Source organism: Panthera tigris, chromosome A2 (genome assembly GCF_018350195.1).
Source record: "Panthera tigris isolate Pti1 chromosome A2, P.tigris_Pti1_mat1.1, whole genome shotgun sequence".
Classification (NCBI taxonomy): domain Eukaryota; kingdom Metazoa; phylum Chordata; class Mammalia; order Carnivora; family Felidae; genus Panthera; species Panthera tigris.
In genome coordinates this window covers 36,728,621-36,755,537 of record NC_056661.1, presented here as the reverse complement: position 1 = coordinate 36,755,537, position 26,917 = coordinate 36,728,621, and the positions used below count along the sequence as shown (strand labels likewise).

Below are 26,917 nucleotides of genomic sequence, written 5' to 3'. Positions count from 1 at the left end.
CAGGTTGGGTGGCTTCTCCAAGGTCACCCAGTTAGTTATAAAACTGCAGTCCCCAGTCCCCTGATTTCAAGTGTGTTTTCAGTTTGAGTGAGCATTGGGTGGGGGTGGGCAGCTTCCTAGAATGCATATTCTTGTGTTCTGTCCAGAAAGGGAAACATTCCGGGTCAGTAAAGGTCTGGGATGAGCCCCAGAAATCCGCATGTAGCAGCCTCCCTGAATGGCTCCTCAAAAGTGGCCTACATGTTTAAGGAAGAGTGTTCTTGAGTTTGGGACTATTTTACAGTCTTGGAGATGGATGCATTAATCCAATGCCACTCTCTTATTTGCATTTGCTTGTGTGTTTTCTGCACGTATTTCTGCTTTGTGTATTTGTGGTGCTGGGGGCTGCCCCCAGGACCGTCGAAATGCATGGTGCCCTGTGTATGCAATTAACCATTTCAAGTCCCAGCCACAGGTCAGCGGGTACCCGGGTGGCATACACCCAGCTACCTGAGAGCTTCCGGGTGAAATTACCATCTCGGCCACAGCCTCTTAATTTATTTGTCTTGGGCTATGTGGGTCACTGAGATGAAGGGTTCATTCTCATTTCATCGGAAAGCAGCCCCACATCACCAACTGCTCCTCGTGACCCGTGCAATTGTGGTATCCCAGAAGAGGCCTTCGTGATGTCAGTTTTCAGACCCAGAATTGTGGGCATGTCGGCTGCTCCTTTTTGGGCTGACTGGGACTCGAAAACAGGGGAAAGTTGCTAATTCCAGGAGCTGTGGAATCCATGGGCATGCGGGGGTCTTGCCCATGATATAGGAATATATTCAGAGACCCTCATCCATCAGCCACAGCAGCCTTAAATTCTGCCACCATGTATCAGAACAAGTGACTGCAAACAGTGGCTGGCTGTGGTTACCCAGGGTAACCAGCTGTGGTTACTGGTTTAGTCTGCAAGGTATTGCTATATATGTATTTTTTTTTTAATGTATGTTTATTTTAGAGAGTGAGAGAGAGACAGATCATGAGCAGGGGAGGGGCAGAGAGAGAGAGAGGGGGAGACACAGAATCTGAACCAGGCTCTAGGCTCTGAGCTGTCAGCACAGAGCCCAACACAGGGCTTGAACCCGGGAACAGAGAGATCATGACCTAGGCTGAAGTCAGAGGCCCAACCAACTGAGCTACCCAGGCACCACTATTTATGTATTCTTATTTTTAAGTTTCTCTCTCTCTCTCTCTCTTTTTTTTACTGTGAAACATTTTACAGATACAAAAGACAAAACTTGAAAGAAGGATAAAAATGTCTTTAGGGTTTTCCACTCCCGGTACGACTGCCATTGGGCCGGCTCATTCTCGGTTGTGGGGGGCTGTTCTGTGCATCGTAGGGTGTCTGGCAGCCTGCTTCGACTCCCCCCATTAGGTGCCAGTAGCACCCCCTTACAACCCAGCTGTGAGTTAAAAAAAATGTCCTCAGCCATAGCCACATGTCATCCGGGGTAGAATCACCCCCAGTTGAGAGTTACTAATCTAGGCCACGCAATTATGAGTATCTTGTCATATCTGCTTTAGCACCCACTCTGTATTTTCATTTGCTCTCTTCCTTTCTCCCTAAATACTTCAGCGTGGATCACCTAAGAACAAGGACATTCTCCCACACAACACAATCCCAGGATCGCACTCAAGAAGGACAGAAACTCTAATACCATCAAAAAGCCAATTACGGTAACATTCTCCTGGTCATGCCAGAAATGTCCTCTGGAGCTTGGGCTTCCAAACTCGGATCCAGTCAAGCCTCACTGCATCTGGGCTGTAAAATTTCTTCAGTGTCTGTTATGTATTGTGTTTGAAGCCCAACTTAGAACCAAGGAGATTTCACATAGAAATCCCAATTTCTGACTTCTCTTGAGAAATCGGTAGAACCGACAACACCAGAGTGCATTTTCCCAAGGAAGCTGTTGGTTGCCTCCCGAGGGTGACTTCCCTCTTTAGGAAGCTCTCAGGTCTCCTCCGTCTCCACCGCCACCCAGTTCCCTTAGTGCTGGTCCCTGCAGTGCCTGGAGATGCAGTCAGACCGACCTCATCCGATGGCCGGAGATTCCATCCAGCCTGGCCACTTAAGAGTTGTGTGGCCTTGGGAAAGTGACTTCACCTCTCTGAGTTTTAGGTTCTTGTCTGTAAATTGCGACCATGGTGATCCCTATGTCATAGGCTTGTGCGAGCGTTTCACTGAGACTGGGCTTGGGAGGCCCTTAGCACAGGACCTCTTTATGGTCACTGCTCAGCAACTTTTACCCCTTTGCCATCACCCTTATTATTGGAATTTTCTACCCCTGACCTGCCAAAGGGGTAAATGTTGTAGTCTGAAACTCGGTACCTAGGTCTGGCTCTGTTATATGTTTTTAGCTGTGTGACATTGGTCAAGGCTCCTAAGTCCTTCAGGGTTAAGCAGCGGAGCGTGACAGGTTCAGAATAGGAGAGAAGACCCAGGTAGGCCACATTGAATACCTTGCAAAGTGTTGGCCTGGATGATATTAAAGAACCCTTGTCCAGCCTGCTATTTTGCCGTGAGCTTGGGTATAAATTCTCCTTTAATTTCAGGTCCTGCCCCACTGAGGCAGGCCTTAGGACAGTGTGCCTTTGAAGAGGCACAGATTGCTTTCCATGAGGATGAACAAGGCCCTGGGGAGTGGAGGAGTCAGGCTTCCAACCCAGACAGTCTGAGGCCAGAGCACAGGTCCTTGACCACTAGGCTGCACGGCCTTTGAGTGGACACGTGCAGGACTTACGTGCTCTCAGATCACAAAGAAGTGCTTATGGTTATGCAAATGGCAACACATGCAGGGAGGCCAGTTCAAGGAGCCGCTGGAAGATCAAGACCAGGAGTGTTTCCTGCATCTGCCCCTGGCAGGGCCAGTGCCCTTTGAGGAGGCATTGATGAGAAATGACCTTGGGGGCAGGAATGCCTGTATGAAGCTCCATAAACTTGAGGCCAGGAGGGAACACATGCCATTGTTTTGCCCATCTTCAAACAGAATCAGAAATCCAAGTGGCACATTACACAGCACAGTGTCCCGGGTGCTTTTCAAACATGCTTCAGACGAGCTGGAGTCCCTTCTATTTATTTTTTTTTATTTTTATTTTTTTGGAGTCTCTTTTAAAGAAGTGGCCTCAAATGATAAATGTCTTCCCTTCTTTTGCCTCTTCTCTCTTCTTCCTGCTTCCCCTTTATCCTGCATGTCTGTGGTTACCTTCTGGCTTTCACCAGCTCCCCAGCTTGGAGAAACCCTTGCAGGCACATCTCGTTGCCCATGGAGTAGTCTCTCTATATCCTTTTTCATGGCAGGTTACTTCTCTTTGGGCAATGGAGTCCTTGCATTTTAGCAGTCACCTTCAGTGGGGTATACGTTACACGATAAAAGGCACACATTTTAAGTTTAAGTGTGGTTTGAGGAGCTTTGCCTGTACCTGTGTAAGCACCGCTCCAGAAAGTTACCTCATTCCCACAACCCTTGCGTTCTTGAAAGACTAAAAGATGCTTCTGATACAAGAGGAAATGCTCCGGAATCCTAGCCAAGTGTTTAAATGTCAGAACACAGTTTAGACCTCGGGACTCCTGGAAGCTTTGAAGCAAGATGAGGAGGTTCTGAGCTCTGTTTGGGAATGTTGGGGTCTTTTATTTGCTCGCTGTAATTGGAAAGTGAAGGAACGCTGTATTCTCTTTTTGTTCCTCAAATATGACAAGCTCATTGCTACCTTGGAGCTGTTGTGTTGGCTTGGCTCGAATTCTCCTCCATCAGACCTCACATGCTGGCTTCCTCGCTATTGAGGTCTCCGCTCCAGCGTCGCCTTCTCTGAGAAGCCATCCCTGAAGACCCAGGCTCAGTTACCACAGCCGCCCCCCCCCCCCCCGCCCCACTCCAGCCTATCGCTTGGTGTTACTTGCTTCATTTCACATTACAGTCTAAAATTAACTTATTAATTTCCTGGTTTGCTACTTGATTATCTCTTTACATTACTGTCCACAGTGCATAGAACAGTATCTGGCACAGAGGAATTCTGGTTTCTGACATCCCAGTTTACAAAAGAAAGTATCTCCTCTTTTATTCATTCTTCATTCATTCATTCATTCACCCATTCACATATTCATTTCATAGGTATTTATTGAGCACCTATGGCATACCTAGCACTGTTTTGAGAGCTATAATAGTGACAGTACAGACACAATCCCTGCACTCAAAGAACTAACACTCAAATGGTTCGAGACAAGTAACACACAGGTAAATCTTAAAAGAAATTGACACTAAATTGAACCTTATGAAATTGTCAATATTCAATCATCTTTGACAGTAAAAATGGCAATGTTTCAACCTAATTGTTCTGAACTGGGACAAGTGATATCAAGGAAAAGTATAGTTTCTTTAGTGAGGTACCTGTATTAGGGTTCCCCAGAGAAACAGGACCTATAGGAGATATCGATATCTATATCTATATCTATCTATATCTAGATATATACATATACATATAGAGAGAGAGATAGAGAGAGAGAGAGATACATTATGTGCACTTGCAATTAGGAAGTCTGAAATCAGTAGAACTGACACCCCAGTTTGAAGGCTGTCAGGCAGGAAAATTCCCTTTTACTCAAGAGAGGGTCAGCCTTTTGGTCTGTACATGCCTTCAACTGATTAGACGAGGCCCACCCAAATGATGGCGCACAATGTACTCAGTCTCTTGGCTGTCAATGGTCATCTCATGCAAACGCACATTCTCAGATGCATCCAAAATGACCTTTGACCAAATATTTGGGCACCCTGTGGCCCAGTCAGGTGGACACTTAAAAGTTACCATTATAGTTCTTTTAGGAACTTACTACTCAGAGTGTGTCCTGTGGAGCAGCCTCATTTTCATGACCTGGGAGCTTGAGCGGAAGAATCTCATGCCCTGCCACAGACTTATTGAAATAGAATCTGCATTTTATCAAGGCCCCTAGGTAGCATGAATGCACATTGTTTGAGAAGCACCCAAACTGTGTGCCCCAAATAGATGGCAAATCCTTGGGAATTTGGTTTATAGCGCAGAGTTGGTGATTTCCATTGTCTTATTTATGAAGCTTTTTGGACACATGTTTTAACATGTTTTTTTAGTATGTACCCTAATCCATACACATTTGTTGTACTAATAAGTATGTGCGTGTACCGGTGAACAGTTATTAGGTACATTATAAGGCATACATAAAAACGAATTTTAAGCTGAGCTGAAGGTGCAGTAAGTATTATTTTAAAATTTGTTGGTAAGCATGGTGATGTCATACGATCATTAGTTAACATCAAAGCATGATGTACGTTGAGGATGAAACTTACCATTAATAAACAGTCCATATTTTGAATATTTTTCATGAGAGTTTGATTATTCTTGGCTGACTTTGCTTTGATGTGAATAGAACATCATTGTTTTTAACTTGTGACAAGCTAGCTGTTGAAGAGAAGGGGAGAGTCGACGCAATTGTTTTCTTGTGCTTCCTCTATCAGTATTTTCTTCAGCCTGCGGTTTTGTTATGGGGTGGGGAGGGGTGGTTTAAGCCATGTGCCTGCTTATTGATGGTTAGCCTCCCTAACCCTAGATAATGTATCTGCATATTTCCTTTAGGGGGGCACATAGCTGTGATATGGGCAACATACCCCAGTGAGCTCACACATGGCTCTGATAAGGAAGGCATTTCTTGTTGGATGAACCCCAGGGGCAGGGGGTTCTTCTGCCCACTGTGGTTCCATGGCACCCACCTGTCAGGGTCTGAGGCAGAGACTAGAGCATGGACTTGGAGGTCCCGTAGATTTGGGTCCAAACTCATGGGCTCTGCCTCGTACCAATGGTGTGACCTTGGGCAAAGTACATATCCTCTCCCTCCTTCCGTAGAAAGTGGTGGTATTACTATCTCATTCCTTGGATTGCCATGTACAGTAAATGAAATACCGCTTGTAAAACCACTGGCACAGTTCCAAGGGCAGCAGCAACAACAAACAAAACACACACACCTTGTCTTCCCTAGTGTCGTGTTGTGATACTCTGCTACAAACCTGCCTTTGTCCGTGGAACTCTAGTGAGGCACATGGTCAGACTAGGCTTCATCAAAGTGTTACTGCTCCAAGACAAGTTTAGGGGCATGGTGGCTTTTCTCCTTTTTCTTTGTAAGGACAGAGACTCTGGGACAATCTGTGACTTGGGTTGAAGCCATTTGAGATTCTCACTGCAGTGACAGCCTGCTGGTAATGTGAGATCCTAACAGCTTGTGTTAATCCTGGAGACAGGAGGTGAGGACAAGGGAGGCTCTTGAGTGTGGCCCCCCTAACGTCTCCACGCACCTCGCTGCCATCCTTCTTGGGGCTGAAGGACAGGAGATTCTAACTCTTCTGAGCTTCCCTTCTCTTTAGGGGAGCTGGTACAAGTAAGCTGATTTCCAAGCAGGAAAGGGCAAAACAGGCTGAGAACTGTTAGTGGCTACAGTGTTCTAGAACCACCTCTAGGAATGTTCACCAGGGGAGAGAACCTTCAGAAGTGTGCAGAGTTGGAGCACGTTGCCTTTCTCTTGATCCCACAAAATCAAGCTGACCAACCCTGTAAGGAGGGGGAATCCCTTAGCATCCACAAGAGTCTTGGTAATAGCTTTACAAATCCCGTGATTATATTTGCTGAAGGGTGTCCATCAAAGAGGGCGTCCTCTCCGTATCTGAGCATTTCCTTCTACAAAGTCCGTTCTATTTTGAGAAGCCAGTGCTAGGAAAAAGCTTGGCGTCTCCTAAGGAGCTTGAATGATCTCATGGCAAACCTACAGAGAATGATGTAACTGATCACCCTAACCTTTGGTGACCAACAAACGCAACCAAATTCAAACCTGCTTTGATCCATATCTCCTGCTCTCTGGTTTCCATTTTGCCCGCATCTTGCTATATGCCTGGACTGTGTCAGGATCTTTTACATTCCAGTGAAAGAAATCTTTTTTTTTCAATATATGAAGTTTATTGTCAAATTGGTTTCCATACAACACCCGGTGCTCATCCCAAAAGCTGCCCTCCTCAATACCCATCACCCACCTTCCCCTCCCTCTCACCCCCCATCAACCCTCAGTTTGTTCTCAGTTTTTAAGAGTCTCTTATGTTTTGGCTCTCTTCCACTCTAACCTCTTTTTTTTTTTCCTTCCCTTCCCCCATGGGTTTCTGTTAAGTTTCTCAGGATCCACATAAGAGTGAAACCATATGGTATCTGTCTTTCTCTGTATGGCTTATTTCACTTAGCATCACACTCTCCAGTTCCATCCATGTTGCTACAAAGGGCCATATTTCATTCTTTCTCATTGCCACATAGTACTCCATTGTGTATATAAACCACAATTTCTTTATCCATTCGTCAGTTGATGGACATTTAGGCTCTTTCCATAATTTGGCTATTGTTGAGAGTGCTGCTATAAACATTGGGGTACAAGTGCCCCTATGCATCAGTACTCCTGTATCCCTTGGGTAAATTCCTAGCAGTGCTATTGCTGGGTCATAGGGTAGGTCTGTTTTTACTTTTTTGAGGAACCTCCACACTGTTTTCCAGAGTGGCTGCACCAATTTGCATTCCCACCAACAGTGCAAGAGGGTTCCCGTTTCTCCACATCCTTGCCAGCATCTATAGTCTCCTGATTTGTTCATTTTGGCCACTCTGACTGGCATGAGGTGATATCTGAGTGTGGTTTTGATTTGTATTTCCCTGATGAGGAGCCACGTTGAGCATCTTTTCATGTGCCTGTTGGCCATCCGGATGTCTTCTTTAGAGAAGTGTCTATTCATGTTTCCTGCCCATTTCTTCACTGGATTATTTGTTTTTCGGGTGTGGAGTTTGGTGAGCTCTTTATAGATTTTGGATACTAGCCCTTTGTCCGATATGTCATTTGCAAATATCTTTTCCCATTCCGTTGGTTGCCTTTTAGTTTTGTTGGTTGTTTCCTTTGCTGTGCAGAAGGTTTTTATCTTCATAAGGTCCCAGTAGTTCATTTTTGCTTTTAATTCCCTTGCCTTTGGGGATGTGTCAAGTAAGAAACTGCTACAGCTGAGGTCAGAGAGGTCTTTTCCTGCTTTCTACTCTAGGGTTTGGATGGTTTCCTGTCTCACATTCAGGTCCTTTCTCCATTTTGAGTTTATTTTTGTGAATGGTGTGAGAAAGTGGTCTAGTTTCAATCTTCTGCATGTTGCTGTCCAGTTCTCCCAGCAACATTTGTTAAAGAGACTGTCTTTTATCCATTGGATATTCTTTCCTGCTTCGTCAAAGATTAGTTGGCCATACGTTTGTGGGTCTAGTTCTGGGGTTTCTATTCTATTCCATTGGTCTATGTGTCTGTTTTTGTGCCAATACCATGCTGTCTTGATGATGACAGCTTTGTAGTAGAGGCTAAAGTCTGGGATTGTGATGCCTCCTGCTTTGGTCTTCTTCTTCAAAATTACTTTGGCTATTTGGGGTCTTTTGTGGTTCCATATGAATTTTAGGATTGCTTGTTCTAGTTTCGAGAAGAATGCTGGTGCAATTTTGTTTGGGATTGCATTGAATGTGTAGATAGCTTTGGGCAAAGAGAGAGATTCAGTGGACCACGTCACTGACCTTCAGACATCGCTGGGTCTCAACAGGTATTCTCAGAGCCCTATCTCTCCATCTGTAGATTTTGTGTGCTTCCTTCATCTTAATTAAAAAAAAACCTTTTTTAAATGTTTATTTATTTGTGTGTGTGTGTGTGTGTGTGTGTGTGTGTGTGTGTGTGTGTGTGACAGAGAGAGAGAGAGGGAGAGAGAGAGAGAGAGAGGATGAGCAGGGGAGGGGCAGAGAGAGAGAGAGAGAGAGAGGGAGATACAGAATCCAAAGCAGGCTCCAGGCTCCCAACTGCCAGCCCAGAGCCGGATACAGGCCTTAAACCTGAGAACTGCAAGATCATGACCTGAGTCCGAGTCAAATGCTTAACCCACAGAGCCATGCAGGAGCCCTCTCATCCTAATTTTAAGATAGGCTTTTTGCCTGGGCTGGCAGCCCTAATGCAGCATGTCCTTAACTTGCAGACCCCAGAGAATGGGACAGCCGTAGTTCTCCACAAGGTTGGAAGAAACCTTACAGAGGTGTGTGATTGGTCTCCGATAGCATGCTAGTCCCTGCACCAATCACGTTGGCCAGGCGGAGTGGTGCTCTGACAGATCACTCTGGGATCACATATTCACTGCTGGCCGTGGGAAGAGTCAAGTACATCCAAATCTCACAGACAGTACAGGACCCCCTTCCAGCAGGTGTGTGTTTGTGTACATGGTGTATTTGAGGGGGAGTTCTTCAAAAGATGAGTTTGTAAACAGACAACAACCATAATGAAAAACCCTCCACGCCCCTTATTCTAATCTGTATTGTTCCTGGTTTGGGTTTATGATTGTTTATATCTACTTGGCTGCCTCAAACCCTTCGTGAAATGCGGTGGAATAAGTAAATGATAAGATGTGTAACATGACTGAAAAGACACATCAGCGCATCTCTCCTTAAAAAAGGAGGGTGGGGTTGGCAGAGAGAGCCGTCATTGGCCAACCTAGTACCAAACTGAGCTGTGGAATGTGCTGCCAGTGGAAAGCTTATCTCAGACCTCCTTCAGAATTCCATCCCGTGATGGGTGTGCTTGTTTAAACAATGACCCCACCTCCATTTGTGGATGTTGACGAGGGACTCATGATAAAGCACATACCATTTCCCAGATTGAGAACCAAAGCGGACGAGGAAGACACCAGCCCAGGTTTCACATCTTAAAATTCTCGGTTTGGTTTTTGCCATTCTCTCTTCTTCCTCTCTTACAGGGTCTCTCAGCCTTGACATCTTTTTTTCTTTTTAATGTTTATTTATTTTTTAGAGTCAGAGGGGGCAGGGAGGGGCAGAGAGAGAGAGAGAGAAAAAAAGAGAGAGAGAGAGAGCAGACAGAGGATCCAAAGCAGTCTCTAAGCTGTCAGCTGAGAGCCTGATGCAGGGCTGGACTCACGAAGCATCAGATCATGACCTGAGGCGAAGTCAGATGCTCAACTGACTGAGCCACCCAGGGGCCCTGACCCTTTGGACATCTTAAGCCAGATAATTCTTTGTTGTGGGAGCTGCCCTATACATTGTACAGGGTTTGGCAACATCCTTAACCTCTATCCACTAGATGCCAGTTACACACCCACTCCCCAATTATGACAACTAAAAATGTCTCCAGAAATTGCCAGATGTCCCTGGGGGTCAGGGTTGGCGGGGGGGGCAAAGTCATCCTGATTGAACCCAATACTCCATTAGAATGTGGCTTCTGAGAGAAGGGAACATATGTGACTTGGTCACTGTTGAACGCCTCTACCTAGCACATTGTCTGGAACTTAGTAAGTGCTCCATGAATATATATATTTTTTCCCAGTAAATCTTTGTTGACTGAATGAACTGGCCCACTTTGAATTCGTGTCTAGGTGCTCTTGGCCTCCAAGCAGCCACATTTCTTTGTGTTAAGGGAACCAAAATCAGCAATTTGTGTAAAGTCTTACCTTGTTTCAGGTGTATGACAAACAATAAACGTTAGCTCCTGGCATTACCATGATTATGACCATCTCCTTCCTGGAGTGGTGCTTAGCCCAAAGCCATGTGGTTATTTTGCGCTGAAAATCATCACTGTTTCTTGAACCACAGGGAGGGACTCATTTGAACTGCTGGAGAATGGGAGAGCAGCAGACATCAAGGGGGTGTCTGAAGAACTTTTGGGGGAGTTCTCTGTGAAATGACATCACCATGGGCTTTTCTTAGAGCCAGAGGTCTTTTACTAGAGAGCAAGTGCGGAACTTAAACGGTTTCTTATTTCGGAAGAGCATTGCACTCTCTGAGCCTGGTGTTTGGAAGTTGTAGGACCTTTTTCAGTGTCAACATGCCTGGGGAGCCGCCCTGGCCTGACGTCCCCAGAAGCTAACTCTGAGACAAGGATTTGAGGGCAAGTCATGTTTTTATTTATTTATTTTTTTAACGTTTATTTTATTTTTGAGACAGAGAGAGACAGAGCATGAACGGGGGAGGGGCAGAGAGAGAGGGAGACACAGAATCGGAAGCAGGCTCCAGGCTCTGAGCCATCAGCCCAGAGCCCGACGCGGGGCTCGAACTCACGGACCGTGAGATCGTGACCTGAGCTGAAGTCGGACGCTTAACCGACTGAGCCACCCAGGCGCCCCAAGTCATGTTTTTAGGAGGGAATCCCAGAAAACACTGTTAAGTGTTTCAAGGTAACAAGGTAGGGAAGCCAATGTCACTTACCACCTGGGTGACTGGTCCTGCTGGGGACTCGGAGAGCAGGATGTGCCTTCAGAGTCATTGCATCTGAGAGGCAGGGAAGGTGGGGAGTTGAGCCACCAAGTTCTAGTTCAGCACTGGTCAAGGGCTGCTTCCAGAGCCACTGATGCTCTGGCACTCCTGGGTTGCCTTGCGTGGGAACCAAGCATGTTCTCCAAACAGGGAGAAAGTTACCAGGCAGAAGGTCGCAGGTGTTTGCAGCTGGTGGCACTGGCTGGAGGGGTGGGTGCTGACAGGTTGCTGGTAAGGCAGTGACAATATCTGCTGTGGGACATTGGTTGGACAGGGGTGATGGTGCTAAAATCCTACAGCATATAAAGGAGACCCTCACAAGGAAGCATCATCCCACCCTGAATAGACATCCCTCTGGGAAACATGATAAATGAAAATGGATATTTCCTTTCTCCTTTGGATTCCGGCAAGAAAGAACCGTTTCTGTTTGTTTCATTTTATAAAAACAATAACTGTTATTTTTTTCCTGGTTATTAATGGCATAGTTGCTCTGTGTAGAAAATGCAAAGTACAAGAAGAAAATCCCTGAAACACATACAACTTACTGCATCTCATTTTTACTCCCTTTATAGGCAGTAGAAGTCATGGCTAGAAAAAAACGGAGTTGAAAGGCAGTCTTGGGTTCAAACCAAAGTCCAAAACTTACTAGCTGTGTGGCCTCGAACAAGCTAGTTAATGTCTCTAAGCCTTAGTTTCCCCAACTGAAAAATGGGGATAATGATATAAGGTTGTTTTGAGAATTAAACAAGATAGTTTAGAGAGTATTTGGTTTATAAGTAAGCACTCATCAAATAGGGTATCTCCTTTCAGAAATGAGAATAATATCAGCTCTTTATGAATTAAAATTCTTCATATTCTCTTCCCGTGTTTTGTGTTTTGTTTTGTTTAGAATTATTTCATTAGTCTGTTCTTAAGACTTAAAACTTTTCACAAACATTATTTTATTTTTAAAGTTTTTATTTTATTTTTATTTTATTTTTTATTTTTTAAAATTTACATCCAAATTAGTTAGCATATAGTGAAACAATGATTTCAGGAGTAGATTCCTTAATGCCCCTTACCCATTTAGCCCATCCCCCCTCCCACAACCCCTCCAGGAACCCTCAGTTTGTTCTCCATATTTATGAGTCTCTTCTGTTTTGTCCCCCTCCCTGTTTTTATATTATTTTTGTTTCCCTTCCCTTCTGTTCATCTGTTTTGTCTCTTTAAGCCCTCATATGAGTGAAATCATATGATTTTTGTCTTTCTCTAATTTCACTTAGCATAATACCCTCCAGTTCCACCCACATAGTTGCAAATGGCAAGATTTCATTCTTTTTGATTGCCGGGTAATACTCCATTGTATATATATACACCACATCTTCTTTATCCATTCATCCATCAATGGACATTTGGGCTCTTTCCATACTTTGGCTATTGTTGATGTGCTGCTATAAACATGGGGGTGCATGTGTCCCTTCTAAACAGCACACCTGTATCCCTTATATAAATGCCTAGTAGTGCAATTGCTGGGTCGTAAGGTAGTTCTATTTTTAGTTTTTTGAGGAACCTCCATACTGTTTTCCAGAGTGGCTGCACCAGCTTGCATTCCCACCAATGATGCAAAAGAGATCCTCTTTCTCCGCATCCGCACCAACATCTGTTGTTGCCTGCGTTGCTAATGTTAGCCATTCTGACAGGTATAAGGTGGTATCTCATTGTGGCTTTGATTTGTATTTCCCTGATGATGAGTGATGTTGAGCATTTTTTCATGTGTTGGTTGGCCATATGGATTTCTTTGGAGAAGTATCTATTCATGTCTTGTGTCCATTTCTTCACTGGATTATTTGTTTTGGGGTGTTGAGTTTAATAAGTTCTTTATAAATTTTGGATACTAACCCTTTATCTGATATGTCATCTGCAAATATCTTCTCCCATTCTGTCGGTTGCCTTTTAGTTTTGCTGATTGTTTCCTTCGCTGTGCAGAAGCTTTTTATTTTGATGAGGTCCCCATAGTTCATTTTTGCTTTTGTTTCCCTTGCCTCCGGAGATGTGTTGAGTAAGAAGTTGCTGTGGCCAAGATCAAAGCAGTTTTTGCCTGCTTTCTCCTTGAGGATTTTGATGGCTTCCTGTCTTACATTGAGGTCTTTCATCCACTTTGAGTTTATTTTTGTGTATGGTATAAGAAAGTGGTCCAGGTTCATTCTTCTGCATGTCGCTGTCCAGTTTTCCCAGCACCACTTGCTGAAGAGACTGTCTTTATTCCACTGGATATTCTTTCCTGCTTTGTCAAAGGTTAGTTACCCATACTTTGTAGGTCCACTTCTGGGTTGTCTGTTCTTGTGCCAGTACCTTACTGTCTTGATGATTACAGCTTTGTAGTATAGCTTGAAGTCTGGGATTGTGATGCCTCCAGCTTTGGTTTTGTTTTTCAAGATCGCTTTGGGGATTGGGGGTCTTTTCTGGTTCCATACACATTGTAGGATTATTTGTTCTACCTCTGTGAAGAATGCTGGTGTTACTTTGATAAGGATTGCATTGAATGTGTAGATTGCTTTGGGTAGTATCAACATTTTAACAATATTTGTTCTTCCTCTCCAGGAGCATGGAATCTTTTTCCTTTTTTTTTTTTTTTGGTGTCTTCTTCAATTTCTTTCATAAGATTTCTATAGTTTTCAGTGTATAGATTTTTCACCTCTTTGGTTAGATTTATTCCTAAGTATTTTATGGTTTTTTTGCAACTGTAAATGGGATCAATTCCTTGATTTCTCTCTTTCGCTTTATTGTTGGTGTATAGGAATGCAACCAATTTTTGTGTGTTGATTTTATATACTGCAACTTTGCTGAATTCATGAATCAATTTTAGCAGTTTTTTGGTGAAATATTTTGGGTTTTCCATATAGAGTATCATGTCATCTGTGAAGAATGAAAGTTTGACCTCCTCCTGGCCAATTTGGATGCCTTTTATTTCTTTGTGTTGTCTGATTGCAGAGGCTAACACTTCCAATACTATGTTGAATAACAGTGGCAAGAGTGGACATCTCTTTCTTGTTCCTGACCTTAGGGGGAAAGCTGTCAGTTTTTCCCCATTGAGGATGATATTAGTGTTGGGTCACTCATATACAGCTTTTATGATCTTGAGGTATGCTCTTTCTATCCCTGCTTTCTTGAAGGTTTTTATCAAGAAAGGATGCTGTGTTTTGTCAAATGCTTTCTCTGCATCTATTGAGAGGTACATGTGGTTCTTGTCCTTTCTTTTATTGATGTGTTGAATCACAACGATTGTTTTGCAGATATTGAACCAGTCCTGCCTCCCAGGTATAAATCCCACTTGGTCGTGGTGAATAATTTTTTCAATGTATTGTTGGATCCAGTTGGCTAATATCTTGTTGAGGATTTTTGCATCCATGTTCATCAAGGAAATTGGTCTATAGTTCTCCTTTTTAGTGGGGTCTCTGTCTGGTTTTGGAATCAAGGTAATGCTGGCTTCATAGAAAGAGTTTGGAAGTTTTCCTTCCATTTCTATTTTTTGGAACACCTTCAAGAGAATAGGTGTTAACTCTTCCTTAAGTGTTTGGTAGAATTCCCCTGGAAAGCCATTTGGCCCTGGACTCTTGTTTTTGGGGAGATTTTTGATTACTGATTCGATTTCCTTACTGGTTATGGGTCGGTTCAAATTTTCTATTTCTTCCTGTTTCAGTTTTGGTAGTGTATTTGTTTCTAGGAATTTGTCCATTTCTTCCAGATTGCCCATTTTATTGGCATATAATTGCTCATAATATTCTCCTATTATTGTTTTTATTTCTGTTGTGTTGGTTGTGATCTCTCCTCCTTCATTCTTGATTTTACTTATTTGGGTCCTTTCCTTTTTCTTCTTGATCAAACTGGCTAGTGGTTTATCAATTTTGTTAATTCTTTCAAAGAACCGGCTTCTGGTTTCATTGATCTGTTCTAGTGTTTTTTTGGTTTCGATAGCATTAATTTCTGCTCTAATCTTTATTATTTCCTGTCTTTTGCTTGTTTTGGGTTTTATTTGCTGTTCTTTTTCCAGCTCCTTAAGGCCTAAGCTTAGGTTGTGTATCTGAGATCTTTCTTCCTTCTTTAGGAAGGCCTGGATTGCTATATACTTTCTTCTTATGGCCATCTTTGCTGCGTCCCAGAGATTTTGGGTCATGGTGGTATCATTTTCATTGACTTCCATATACTTTTTAATTTCCTCCTTAAGTGCTTCATTAGCCCATTCATTCTTTAGTAGGATGTTCTTCAGTCTCCAAGTATTTGTTACCTTTCCAAATTTTTTTTGGTGGTTGATTTCGAGTTTCATAGCATTGTGGTCTGAAAATATGCACAGTGTGATCTCGATCTTTTTATACTTACTTAGGGTTGATGTGTGTCCCAGTATATGATCTATTCTGGAGAACGTTCCATGTGCACTGGAAAAGAATGTATATTCTGCTGCTTTAGGATGAAATGTTCTGAATGTATCTGTTAAGTCCATCTGGTCCAGTGTGTCATTCAAAGCCATTGTTTCCTTGTTGATTTTTTGATTGGATGATCTGTCCATTGCTGTGAGTGGGGTATTGAAGTCTCCTACTATTATGGTATTACTATCGATCAGTTTCTTTATGTTTGTGATTAACTGATTTATATATTTGGGTGCTGCCACATTTGGTGCATAAATGTTTACAATTGTTAGGTCTTCTTGGTGGATAGACCCCTTGATTATGATATAATGCCCTTCTGCATCTCTTGATACAATCTTTATTTAAAAAAATTTTTTTTAACGTTTATTTATTTTTGAGATAGAGAGAGACAGAGCATGAACGGGGGAGGGTCAGAGAGAGGGAGACACAGAATCTGAAACAGGCTCTAGGCTCTGAGCTGTCAGCACAGAGCCCGATGCGGGGCTCGAACTCACGGACCGCGAGATCATGACCTGAGCTGAAGTCAGACGCTCAACCGACTGAGCCACCCAGGCGCCCCACAATCTTTATTTTAAAGTCTACATAGCCTGATATAAGTATGGCTACTCCAGCTTTCTTTTGTTGACCATTAGCATGATAGATGGTTCTCCATCCCCTTATTTTCAATCTGAAGGTGTCTTTAGGTTTAAAGTGGTTTTCTTGTAAACAGCATATAGATGGATCTTGTTTTCTTATCCATTCTGTTACCTTATGTCTTTTGATTGGAGCATTTGGTCCATTGATGTTTAGAGTGAGTACTGAAAGATATGAATTTATTGCCATTATGATGCTTGTAGAGTTGGAGTTTCTGGTGGTGTTCTTTGGTCCTTTCTGATCTTTGTTGCTTTTAGTATTTATTTGTTTATATATATATTTTTTCATCTTTTCTACCCTCAGAGAGTCCCCCTTAAAATTTCTTGCAGGGCTGGTTTAGTGGTCACAAATTCCTTTAATATTTGTTTGTCTGGGAAACTTTTTATCTCTCCTTCTATTTTGAATGACAGCCTTGCTGGATAAAGAATTTGTGATGGCATATTTTTCTGATTCAGCACACTGAATATATACTGCCACTCCTTTCTGGCCTGCCAAGTTCTGTGGATAGGTCTGCTGCAAACCTGATCTGTCTTCCCTTGTATGTTAGGGACTTTTTTTCCCTTGCTGCTTTCATGATTCTCTCCTTGCCTGAGTATTTTGTGCATTTGACTATGATATGCCTTGTTGATGGTCGGTTTTTGTTGAATCTAATGGGGGTCCTCTGTGCTTCCTGGATTTTGGTGTCCATGTCTTTCCCCAGGTAAGAAAGTTTTCTGCATGATTTGCTCAATAACCCTTCTACCCCTATTTCTCTCTCTTCCTCTTCTGGGACCCCTATGATTCTCATGTCGTTCCTTTTTAATGAGTCACTGATTTCTCTGATTCTTAAATCGTGCTCTTTTGCATTAATCTCCCTCTTTTTTTCTGCTTCATTATTCTCTAAGTTTGTCCTCTGTATCGCTTATTTTCTGTTCTGACTCACCCGTCCTTGCCGCCGTGGCATCCATCTGTGATTGCAGCTCAGTTAAAGCATTTTTAATTTCATTCTGGCTATTTTTTACTTCTTTTATCTCTGCAGAAAGGGATTCTAATCTATTTTCGAGTCCAGCTAGTATTCTTATTATCATGATTGTAAATTCTGTTTCAGACATCTTGCTTGTATCTGTGTTGGTTAAATCCCTGGCTGTTGTTTCTTTGTGCTCTTTCTTTTGGGGTGAATTCCTTCATTCTGTCATTTTGAAGGGAGAAAAGGAAGTAATGAGGTAGAAAAATTGAAATTAAAAACATTAAAATTTAAAAAATATTAAAATTAAAAATTAAACACACACACAAATCGAATAGATGATGTTAGATCATAGGTGTGTTTTGGTCTGGGTGTTGAAAGTGGTTTGACAGATTAGAGAAAATGAAAGGGGGAGAAAAAAAATGAAATCATTTGAGAATTTGAAAAAATGAATACACTGAAGTAGACTAAAATGATATGATGGGGTTAAAATAGAACTTGAAAAAATATACACAAAAGTAAAGAATGTAGTAGAAAAAATTAAAGAAAAATATTTTTAATAAAAATTAAAAATAAGTATGAATTTCTTTTTCTGTATTCAAGAAAAAAGAAAAGAAATGAAAAAGAAAAATATTAAAAAAAAGAAAAAAAGAAATCATTTAAAATTTGAAAAAGTGAATACACTGTAGTAGACTAAAATAAAATGATGGAAGTAAAATGGAATTTGAAAAAATTTACATAAAAGCAAAAAATATAGTTAAAAAATTAAGGAAAAAGTATTTTTTAATAGAAAGTGAAAGTAGAAATGAAGTTTTTCTATTTCTGCATTCAAGAAGAAGAAAAGAAACGAAAAACACAGGCAAGGGAACAGCATGTACAAAGTCCTGACGCAGGGGGAAGGACAGAGTGGCCCAGGCTCTGAAATGACAGCAGCCACGTGACCCGGGGCTGGTGTCCCTTCACATCGCTGGTTCTCAAACCCTCATTAGTAAAAGGGCAGAATCAGACTAGTTCGTGTCTGGGTCCCTTCCAAGAAAGGGGGTCGGCTTAAACGTTAAGCAGGTTCATATGAGCTGTCATATCGTTACCTTATCCTCTGGGTGTCTGGGAGTCCCCTTGGTCACCAGCTGCTGGATTGGAGCCCCATAAGGGCAGCTCTGTACTGATTCTAGAGGCACAGTCAAGTTTACCCCTGAGCCCGGCCCGGGATTGGTTCTGTTGCTGCGCTTCATCCAGTCTGCTGAGGGTCTCGTTGTGGGTATGACCTGCACGATTACATGATGGATTTTGCAAAATTCTGTTAGGATTATTTCCCATCCTTGCTCAGAGCCAGATGTTTGACCAAAGGTAGAGAGGGCTGAAAGGAAAATCTCTGAAACAGGCCTCTGAAAGCAGCACAGGCTTGCAGGCTAGATCGGCCTGCTCTCCCAATGTCCTCGGCTGCTTGTACCTTCCAGGCATACACTAGGCCTTAACTGTGGAGTGGATGGTGTTTGTTAGACACCATTTCCTTAGCGGCTTCGTTCTACACATACTTCTCTTTAAGAGGTCATAATGAAACGCAATGTAGGATTAATATTTTGCTTTTTATCCACTCAATATTAATTCGTAAGTTTGTCTTCACACTGCTGAGAAACTCTTAAATGTCATTTGAGATGTTCAAGATCCCACTGGGTCATGTGTGGAACTGCTGAGTCACTATATCGTACACCTGAAACTAATGAAACACTATGTTAACTGTACCGGAATTAAAATTAAAAACTTAAAAAAAAAAATGTTCAAGATCTGAAACGTTAAGACGTTCAAGTCTAAACTACCAAAGAGTTGAGGTCAGCTCCAGTGTCAGCTCGGTGTGGATGAACACGTCCCCTGTCGCCCACAGCCCGTGAGGAAGGGGTGGGTGTTTTCTCTCACCTTCCTCTCAGATGTGTGGCTAAGACTCTCAGGTTAATGTGGGGAGAGGTGCCAGTCACCTGCCAAGGCCCCGAGAAAGCCTGCCGTCCACGGGCACATCGTGCTGGGGTGTCCGAGGATCAGGAGATGGCGGTCAGAACGGAGAGCACCTGAGTCTCCACCATCCCGTGCCCCACACTTCCTCATGGGGTCTGCCCTGTCTCCGCTCTCCTTGGACCGTTTTTGCTCTCTCATGCCCTCTCCCCTTTTGGCCCCAGCCGCGCGGCCTTCTTACCAGCCAGTGCTTTTCGCTGGGCCTCCGCTGAAACCCCTGAGAGGAGCCAGCTGGTGGGCCCGGCATCTCCTTTCCCTCAGGTGACCATCTGTGGTCCCAGCGGCCAGCGGGTGGGGTTGGGTACTTCGCTGTTGTCCCCTGAACACGGTGCACATGGGGGCTTGCAGAGAGCAGATGGGCCTGACGCCCATCTGGGACCACGTGGCTTCCAGCTGGTGACCCAGCACCCCACTCACCTTGTCGCCCTCCCCACCGGGCGGGCCTTTCTGCTGGGCTGTCAGGGGCCTGATCTGGGCACGCTGTCTTGTTTACGGCAGCCCCTTCCTCTCTGGGCTGGGGGCTGGGGGCTGGCTGCTCCTGGGGCACTGTCGTGTGCTGTCCTCCGTGCTGGGGTGGGGTTTTGCAAAACCCACCGCTCCTTCTCCCTCTGTGGGTTTCAGTGTGTCCAGGGAATGCAGCCTCTGGGAGGCCTCTGGCATCCTCGTGGGAAGGCCTCCCCACTGGCAGCTTTCCCCCTGTCCCACCTCTGCCTGTCCGCTTTCCAGACCCGGAGGCTTCATCTTGTCACTATCGGGGGACCCCGCGCTCCAGCTTATCTCCATTATCCTCATCAAACATGCGTGTGTGAGCTGTCAGCCAACTTTTTAGTTTACTGTGGTGACAAAGCTGCCAGGAGTCGCTGGAGCCTGTGACAGCCTCAGGGACAGACGCGCCCTGGGTAGAAGTTGCATAGGAAGACAGATTATGCTCGGGCTGCAGAAGATCTGAGAGTCAGAATCGGGGTTGATCTGCTGCCCGATTGGAAGGCCAGGTGGCATCGAGTCCCTCTTGGCCTGACCCCCGTTTCCCTGGGAGGTGTGTGGGCCCGTGGTGCCGGGACTCACCTGTCAGGGAGGCCTTTCCCTGGCCTGAGGCCTTTCCCTGGCCTGCTCTGAGTGCATGCTGTCAGCATTGCTGCCCCAGACTCTTTTGCTTCTGCTCACTTCTGACTGTTCTCCCTTCCGATTGCCACCCTTCTACTTGAGCAAGGTTAACATACTCTCATTCTGGCTGGGGAGCCATTTTGTGTCTTTAATGACAGCTTTGGACGCAGATGGTTCTACCCTTAGGAGACCTTTCCATCATCTTTGAAAGTGTTGGTGTTTGTAGTGTCACTGCCCTTGGGGGCATTCAGAGGAAGACGGAAGGAGGCACGTGGAGGAGGAGGAGGAGTGTTTTTGGTGGCTAAATCTGGAGAGGGAGAAGGTGGCAGAGAAGGGGACTCTGGACAGAGAAGTATTGTCCTTCTGATTCTTGGACGAGGAGACTCCGTGGCTTAGGGGGCTGTGCTTTGGAGCTGGGGTTAGAGGCTCAGAGAAGGAAGACACCAGGCAGGTCACATGGGACCAGGATGTGGGATTAGATGCAGTCATTGCTCTGAGCGTGTCTCTTACCTGCAACACAGTAAAGCACATTTACCATTTCTTTGAAGCTGCAAGGGAGAAGTCCCAGAGTCCTTTCAACTGAGAATACTAAACAGAGGTGAACGAAACACCCATTTCTACCCATTGCACACATGAAAATGTTACTGCTGCTTTCATTGAGGGTCCTGGGGTTAGTGTTGGGTCTTAGCAACTTCAGAGTCAGTTTCTTCCTTCCTTCCTTCCTTTCTTAAGTTTATTTATTTATGAGAGGGGGGGCACACAGGTGGGGGAGAGGCAGAGAGAGAGAGAGAGAGAGAGAGAATCCCAAGCAGGCTCTGTATTGTCAGTGCAGAGCCCGACGTGGGGCTTGAACTCATGAACTGTGAGATCATGATCTGAACCGAAATCAAGAGTCAGACGCTTAACTGACTGAGCCACCCAGGCACACCTCCCCCCCGCCCCTTGCCCAGGATGTGTTTCTGAGGGCTTGTTTTTTCATTTGAAACCTTGGGTCCTCAAACCTTCATTTACCCGGTTCTTCAACTTCTTGTCCTGCATTGGGTCTTGGGGGTTGCTTGTTGAGGTCGAGGCTCTGTTGTAGCGCCGCTTTGATCTGAGATGGTTGATCTGGGAAATTGGCTTCCAGAGGGTAGTGTTAGTGTTGGGAATATCAGGACCCTGTGGTGCCCCCGGACGTGCACTGTGTGTGGTCCCCATACCACTCATGATGGTCGTGTGCCGCTCAGGGGTCATGATTTTCTTTATGCAACCAGTGGGTTTCCCGCTCTGTACCAGCACTGTGCTGGGCTCTGGGGGGATCCGGAGGTGAGCCCTCCCCACCCCCAGAGTTTTGCATGCAAGGAGGGGACAAGGGACATCAACAGCTCTCCCTGCTTCTATCTGGGCCCCCACCCTGGCATTCTTCTTATAGCAACTGGAGTGATGTCTTAGAATATAAATCAGATTGCATCATTCCCCTGCTCCAAACCCTTCTAGTGCACTGAGGATAAAATCAAGAACCTTCACTGTGGCCATCGAGGCCCCAGCTTGCCCCACAGCCTGATCCCCTCCTGACGCCCCATCCACCCCAGCCAGCTTCTACTTCCTTGAACTGAGCCCACAGCCATCTCTCTCCTTCCACCTCCTGCAGCCTGTGTGCATCCTTCAGGTGGCAGCCCAAGTGTCACGTACAGAGGGCTCTTCCACCCCCTCCCAGGCAAGCTGGGCCTCCTGTTCACACTGCCATAAACCTCGTGTGTCCCCATGCCCTGATCTCAGCTTGGAACTCTGTATTTGTGTAATTACATGGTGATCCCCATCCCCCTGCTAGTCTTTGAGGTCCTTGAGGGCCGGCCGTGTCTGCCCTGGTTCCAGTGTGACACTGACCCTGACGAGAGCCAGGCCCACAGTACGGACTCAGGAAGCCTGTGCTGAGTGGGTGAGCAGTGGGTGGACCACATACGTGGGGGTGGGGCATGCCAACAGGAGTGGACACCTGGCAGTTGGAAAAATGATATCCAGGTGGGGACACGATATAGACAAAGGAATAGGGCAGGGAGTTCAAGGACGCATAGAGAGAGAGGCATGTAGCCCACATCAGCTGTGTGAGAGATCACAAAGAGGGAAAGGGCTTAGCTCTGGCTCTGGACAGAGTGAGGTTCAGACACTCACACGTCAGCTTGTGATCTTGGATAGGTCATTGAACTCCTCCAGGGCCATCTCCATATCTGTAAAATTAAGATAATAGTAGTGTGTGTCTCCAAGGGCACCTTGAGGGCGATTGAGGCAGCCTGAGTGGCTATGCTCATGCTCCTGTGCTGTGGTGGGAAATCGCTGGGCTGAGTAGGCATGGTGTCTGGAATGCTGGAGGGTGATGTGGGCCTTTACTCCAACCATGGATTTCCGCTGTGTATGTTGGAGTCCCCATTTTTGGTTCGGAGGGGGCGGGGAATCTGATAGCTTTGAGTGGGTTGGACTAGCAGGGGTGAGGCAGAACCGTGGGGGTCCTGCAGGAGACCCCTGGAAGGTATTGAGCCTCAGCACTAGGATGGCAGTGGAGATGACTGTGGACAAGGAGTGGGTGATAATGAGGTGGAACTGGCAGGTCTGGGGCTCCCCAAGCTCCATGATGGAGGGAGGAGGGTGCCTCACTCTAAGGGGAGATGGCCCAGTGGAGAGGGTGACAGAAGGGAGCAGTTTTGACATCACAATCAGTTGGTAGGCCCTGCAGGGTGGCCCGGTAGAGCTTTCAGGCAGGCAGCTAGCACCGTGGGACAAGGGTGCTGGATTGAGGTCTCGGCCAGAGGTGCATGCTTGGGACTTGTCCTCTTTACACAGCTGGGGGCTGGGGTCAAAACCCTGTTGGATTTGCCAAGGGGGACGGAGGCCTCTGAGCTGCAGTCCAGAGGCACTGTCACAAAGGAAGCAGAAAAGATGAAGGTGGGGGGTGGGGGATGATGATGGCCTTGGCGATGGTGGTGGGAACCTGTGGTAGGCAGGCTGGGCTGTAGGGTGACATTTCCCCTTCAAACTTCTTTTAAAAAAGCAGGAGCAAGTGGAATAGCTTGATGGGGATGGCAGGGTAGAAGAAAAGGTGACAAAACGTTTTCTCATTAGGATTACCCAAATGCAACCCCTGTAAGAACTGGGGAAATCTCCAGCAGGATGAAACTCTGGCCAAAATAGGAAGAAAGACAGGGAGGAGGCTGTGTAGCTTAGAGCAATGAGATGTGCTCCCTTCCACCTCTGCCCCGTCCCCACATCCACGCCTGGTTCTACCGTGGGTGTCGACAAGCCAGAAATTTCTCCACTGGGCAAGTGTCAACCACGGTTGACTCCGACCTTAATGTCACCATCCAGCCCAAGGGGCCCTGGATTTGCACTTTTTTTCTGAAAAGAGACTTGAACAGCAGCAAATACATTTATGAAAGTCTTTAGTGCCTCTGGAGATTATTTGTGGCCTCGCTTGTTCTGAATGCCTTTCCCCCACACCACTCTGTGTAGGGAGGTGGCGTTTTAGAAGGCAACAGGGCCTGGATTTTGATGCAGACACTGTCAGTGATGGGACTGTGCTGCCCCTTTGTGTCTGTCATAAGCCACTACAGTGAGAGCAGTTTTGTCTAACAGAAAGCTGATTATTATTCCCTGATCCTGAGGCTGGCTCTGAATATGGACTTCACGCATAATTCCAGAAGGCTCAAGGTCAAAAAGGTTAAGTGGGAGGTTGGGGCCTCGTATCAGTGACTGGTGCCAAATCTGAGATTCTGGCCAAAAGAACAAAAGAAGTAGCAGATTAAAATCCCGCGTGCAGGCCAGGAAACATTTGTAAGTCGACTGATGTAGAGAGGAGCCAGTGTCCGCAACATGTCCTTGCCGCATGGAGAAAATGAAATGAAAACAGACTGCTGACTTTCTTGCTGCCACTGCTCTCTGTGCACAGATGACCCCCTTGGAAGCCTGGAGAACAGGAGAGGACTGGAGGACCACATTCTCCTGGAGCCTGGGCTCGGGTACAGGTTAGTATTCAGAAACCAAATTGCCTTTGGGATTGAGTTGTCCTGTTCACAGCTGTGCCTTTTATTCTTTTTTGAAGGTAGGAGTGCACCTGCCAGGATTCAAGGTCAAGGCCTTATTTCACATTAATGTTCAGGTTTAGAATGGGAAATTGCCAAGGGCGTCAGAGTGTGAGGAACAGTGTTTTACCAAACTTCATTTGTGTACCTCCTTTACTTTTTATGATTTAGGGGCCATATCTGGGTACCTCTTCTAACATCATTTACTGGATTTTAACATTTGGTCACAATATTACACAAGTTTAACATTATGTAATACTTGAGCCACTTAGCTCTCACGTGTTTGAGAAGTGCTTCGACCAGAATAGAGTAGTAAGCACCGTGTCAGTTTTCTGATGTTCAAATAAAAGTATCTCAAAGGGAAACGGAGTTGCTCAAAGTCATTAGATGTTTGGTAGCAGAACTCGGATGGACACTAAAGTCTCCCTAATGCCACCACGATCCTTGTGGTTCTTAGAGTTGTTTCTTTTTCTCTCTTCACGGTTTTAATTTAGTGCAAACTTGAGAGTAGGGGTAGATCACATCTGCATTGTCAACCTCAGCCCCAGGGTGGGAGTCACTGATCACCTCAAACCATGCTTGGTTTTACTGTCTCTCCCTAAGTCAACGGAGCTCTTCTCTGTGACAGTGACACCACCTGTCGGTTCCTGTACAGTTAGTACATTGTCAGGATGGGTGTCACCAGGTCCATATAGGTGCAGAGTCCTTTTTGCTGTTTATTAAAAAAAAAATTAATGTTTTATTTGTTTTTGAGAGAAAGAGAGAGACAGAGTATGAGCATGGGAGGGCAGAGAGAGGGTGGGAGGACACAGAATCTGAAGTAGGCTCCAGGCTCCAAGCTGTCAGCACAGAGCCCGACATGGGTCTTGAACCCACAAACTATGAGATCATGACCTGAACTGAAGTTGGACATATAACTGACTGAGCCACCCAGGCGCCCCTACTGTTTGTTTTAGAAGAATACTGACTATTGATTTTGGGGACACAAATCAGCGTCAGCAAGTAAGCAGATTTGCAAATAGGGAGTCCGTGAATGAAGAAGGCTGACTGCGGTTTTGAAGGGCTGCCTCCTGTGCCTTCTGGTGGTTGTACCTGAAAACACTGAGTACCTGCTAGTTCTTGGAAGGGTGAGGTTGTATATTTTGAGTGGCTGAGTATAACTTCCTTCTGTTTGCTTTTTCCCAGTGTGGAAGCTGGTCCTCCTGGCCAGGGAGACCTCCTGAGCAGCATGCTACCTTCCTCCTCGGTGCCAGAGTTGATGACAATTAGTAAGTTGCTGAGTCTCCTCCGCCAATGCTGGGTGACTCTCGGATCTGCACATCAGTGGGGTACCGTTGTGCTTGCTCCTGTGTGAGTGTGGACTTTGTGAGATGTGGGGTGAAGTCAGGTGTGTGTGTCCGTGGTCTGAATGTGCTGTGCAGTTCTAAGCTTCCTGAGCTGTGGTTAATGATGTGATGTTTGGGCGTGTGCACACTCTAAAGGACATGCTTCAGAGCTGGAACGGCACTGAGTTTTGAGGGGTTTGGGGATTTGCCCCCTGTACGATTGTCAACCACAGAGGAACTGTGCTAATTGGGTAGCTCTGGAGGAGTCATATTTGTAAATAGGAAAGAGCATATCTCTTAAGTATGAAGGTTGTTAAAGATCAGGTTCAAACAGTTTCGAACCTTAGCCCTGGGAAGAACATATTAGAGATACAACAAGATTAGGTTTGTGTGGCTTTATATAGTAAAGAGTAAGCCAACCATACCTTAAGGAGATAGAAATTCATCTCTCTTTCCAGAAGTAGGCAGGCTGGGGCTGGTATGTGCCTCCATGTTCGTCAGAGACCAGAACTCCCTCCATCTTGTCTCATAGTCCAAAATGGCTATTTTAGCTCCAGCCATCCCCGTCTCATCCCAGGTAGCAGAAAGGAAGAGGGAGCAAAGGAGAGAATTCCTCCATTTCCATAGGTAGGATTCAACTTTTTCCTCTAGCCACTGACTGAAATTTACATTTCCTTCCATTATGAAAGTACCAGCAAACCATAGAAACCATAGTCATGTTAGCAGAATGGGTGACTTTATCGCCGATAGAAGTCATAGGCCCTGTGAGAGCTGCAACGTGAAAAAAAAAAATCTCAGAATATTGTTTCTGCTGGAAAATAGGGTGGTTTTTTTAATGTGATGATAAAGAATTCTATGTATTTATTATATCACTTTTATTTTTTACATTTTGATAATCCTATTTCAGTATAATCTGTTCCTTTGAAGTCTTGTGTGTTTTATTTTATGTATTTTAAAATCTTTTTCTGAGAAGAGGTCCATGGGCTTCACCAGACTGCAGAACGGGTCCATGGTACGAAAAAGGTGATGCCCACTCCCAGTTGTAAGGACCCTTCCTAGAAGTGCACACAGTATCCCATTGGCATGGCCAACATCAGTCCCATG

At 45.1% G+C, this 26,917-nt stretch overlaps 1 pseudogene; it reads left to right on the top strand.

Annotated features, from left to right (window-relative positions):
- Positions 1-25,966, top strand: part of LOC102964178 — a 29,088-nt pseudogene extending 3,122 nt beyond the window's left edge.
- Positions 25,967-26,917: the final 951 nt, after the last annotated feature.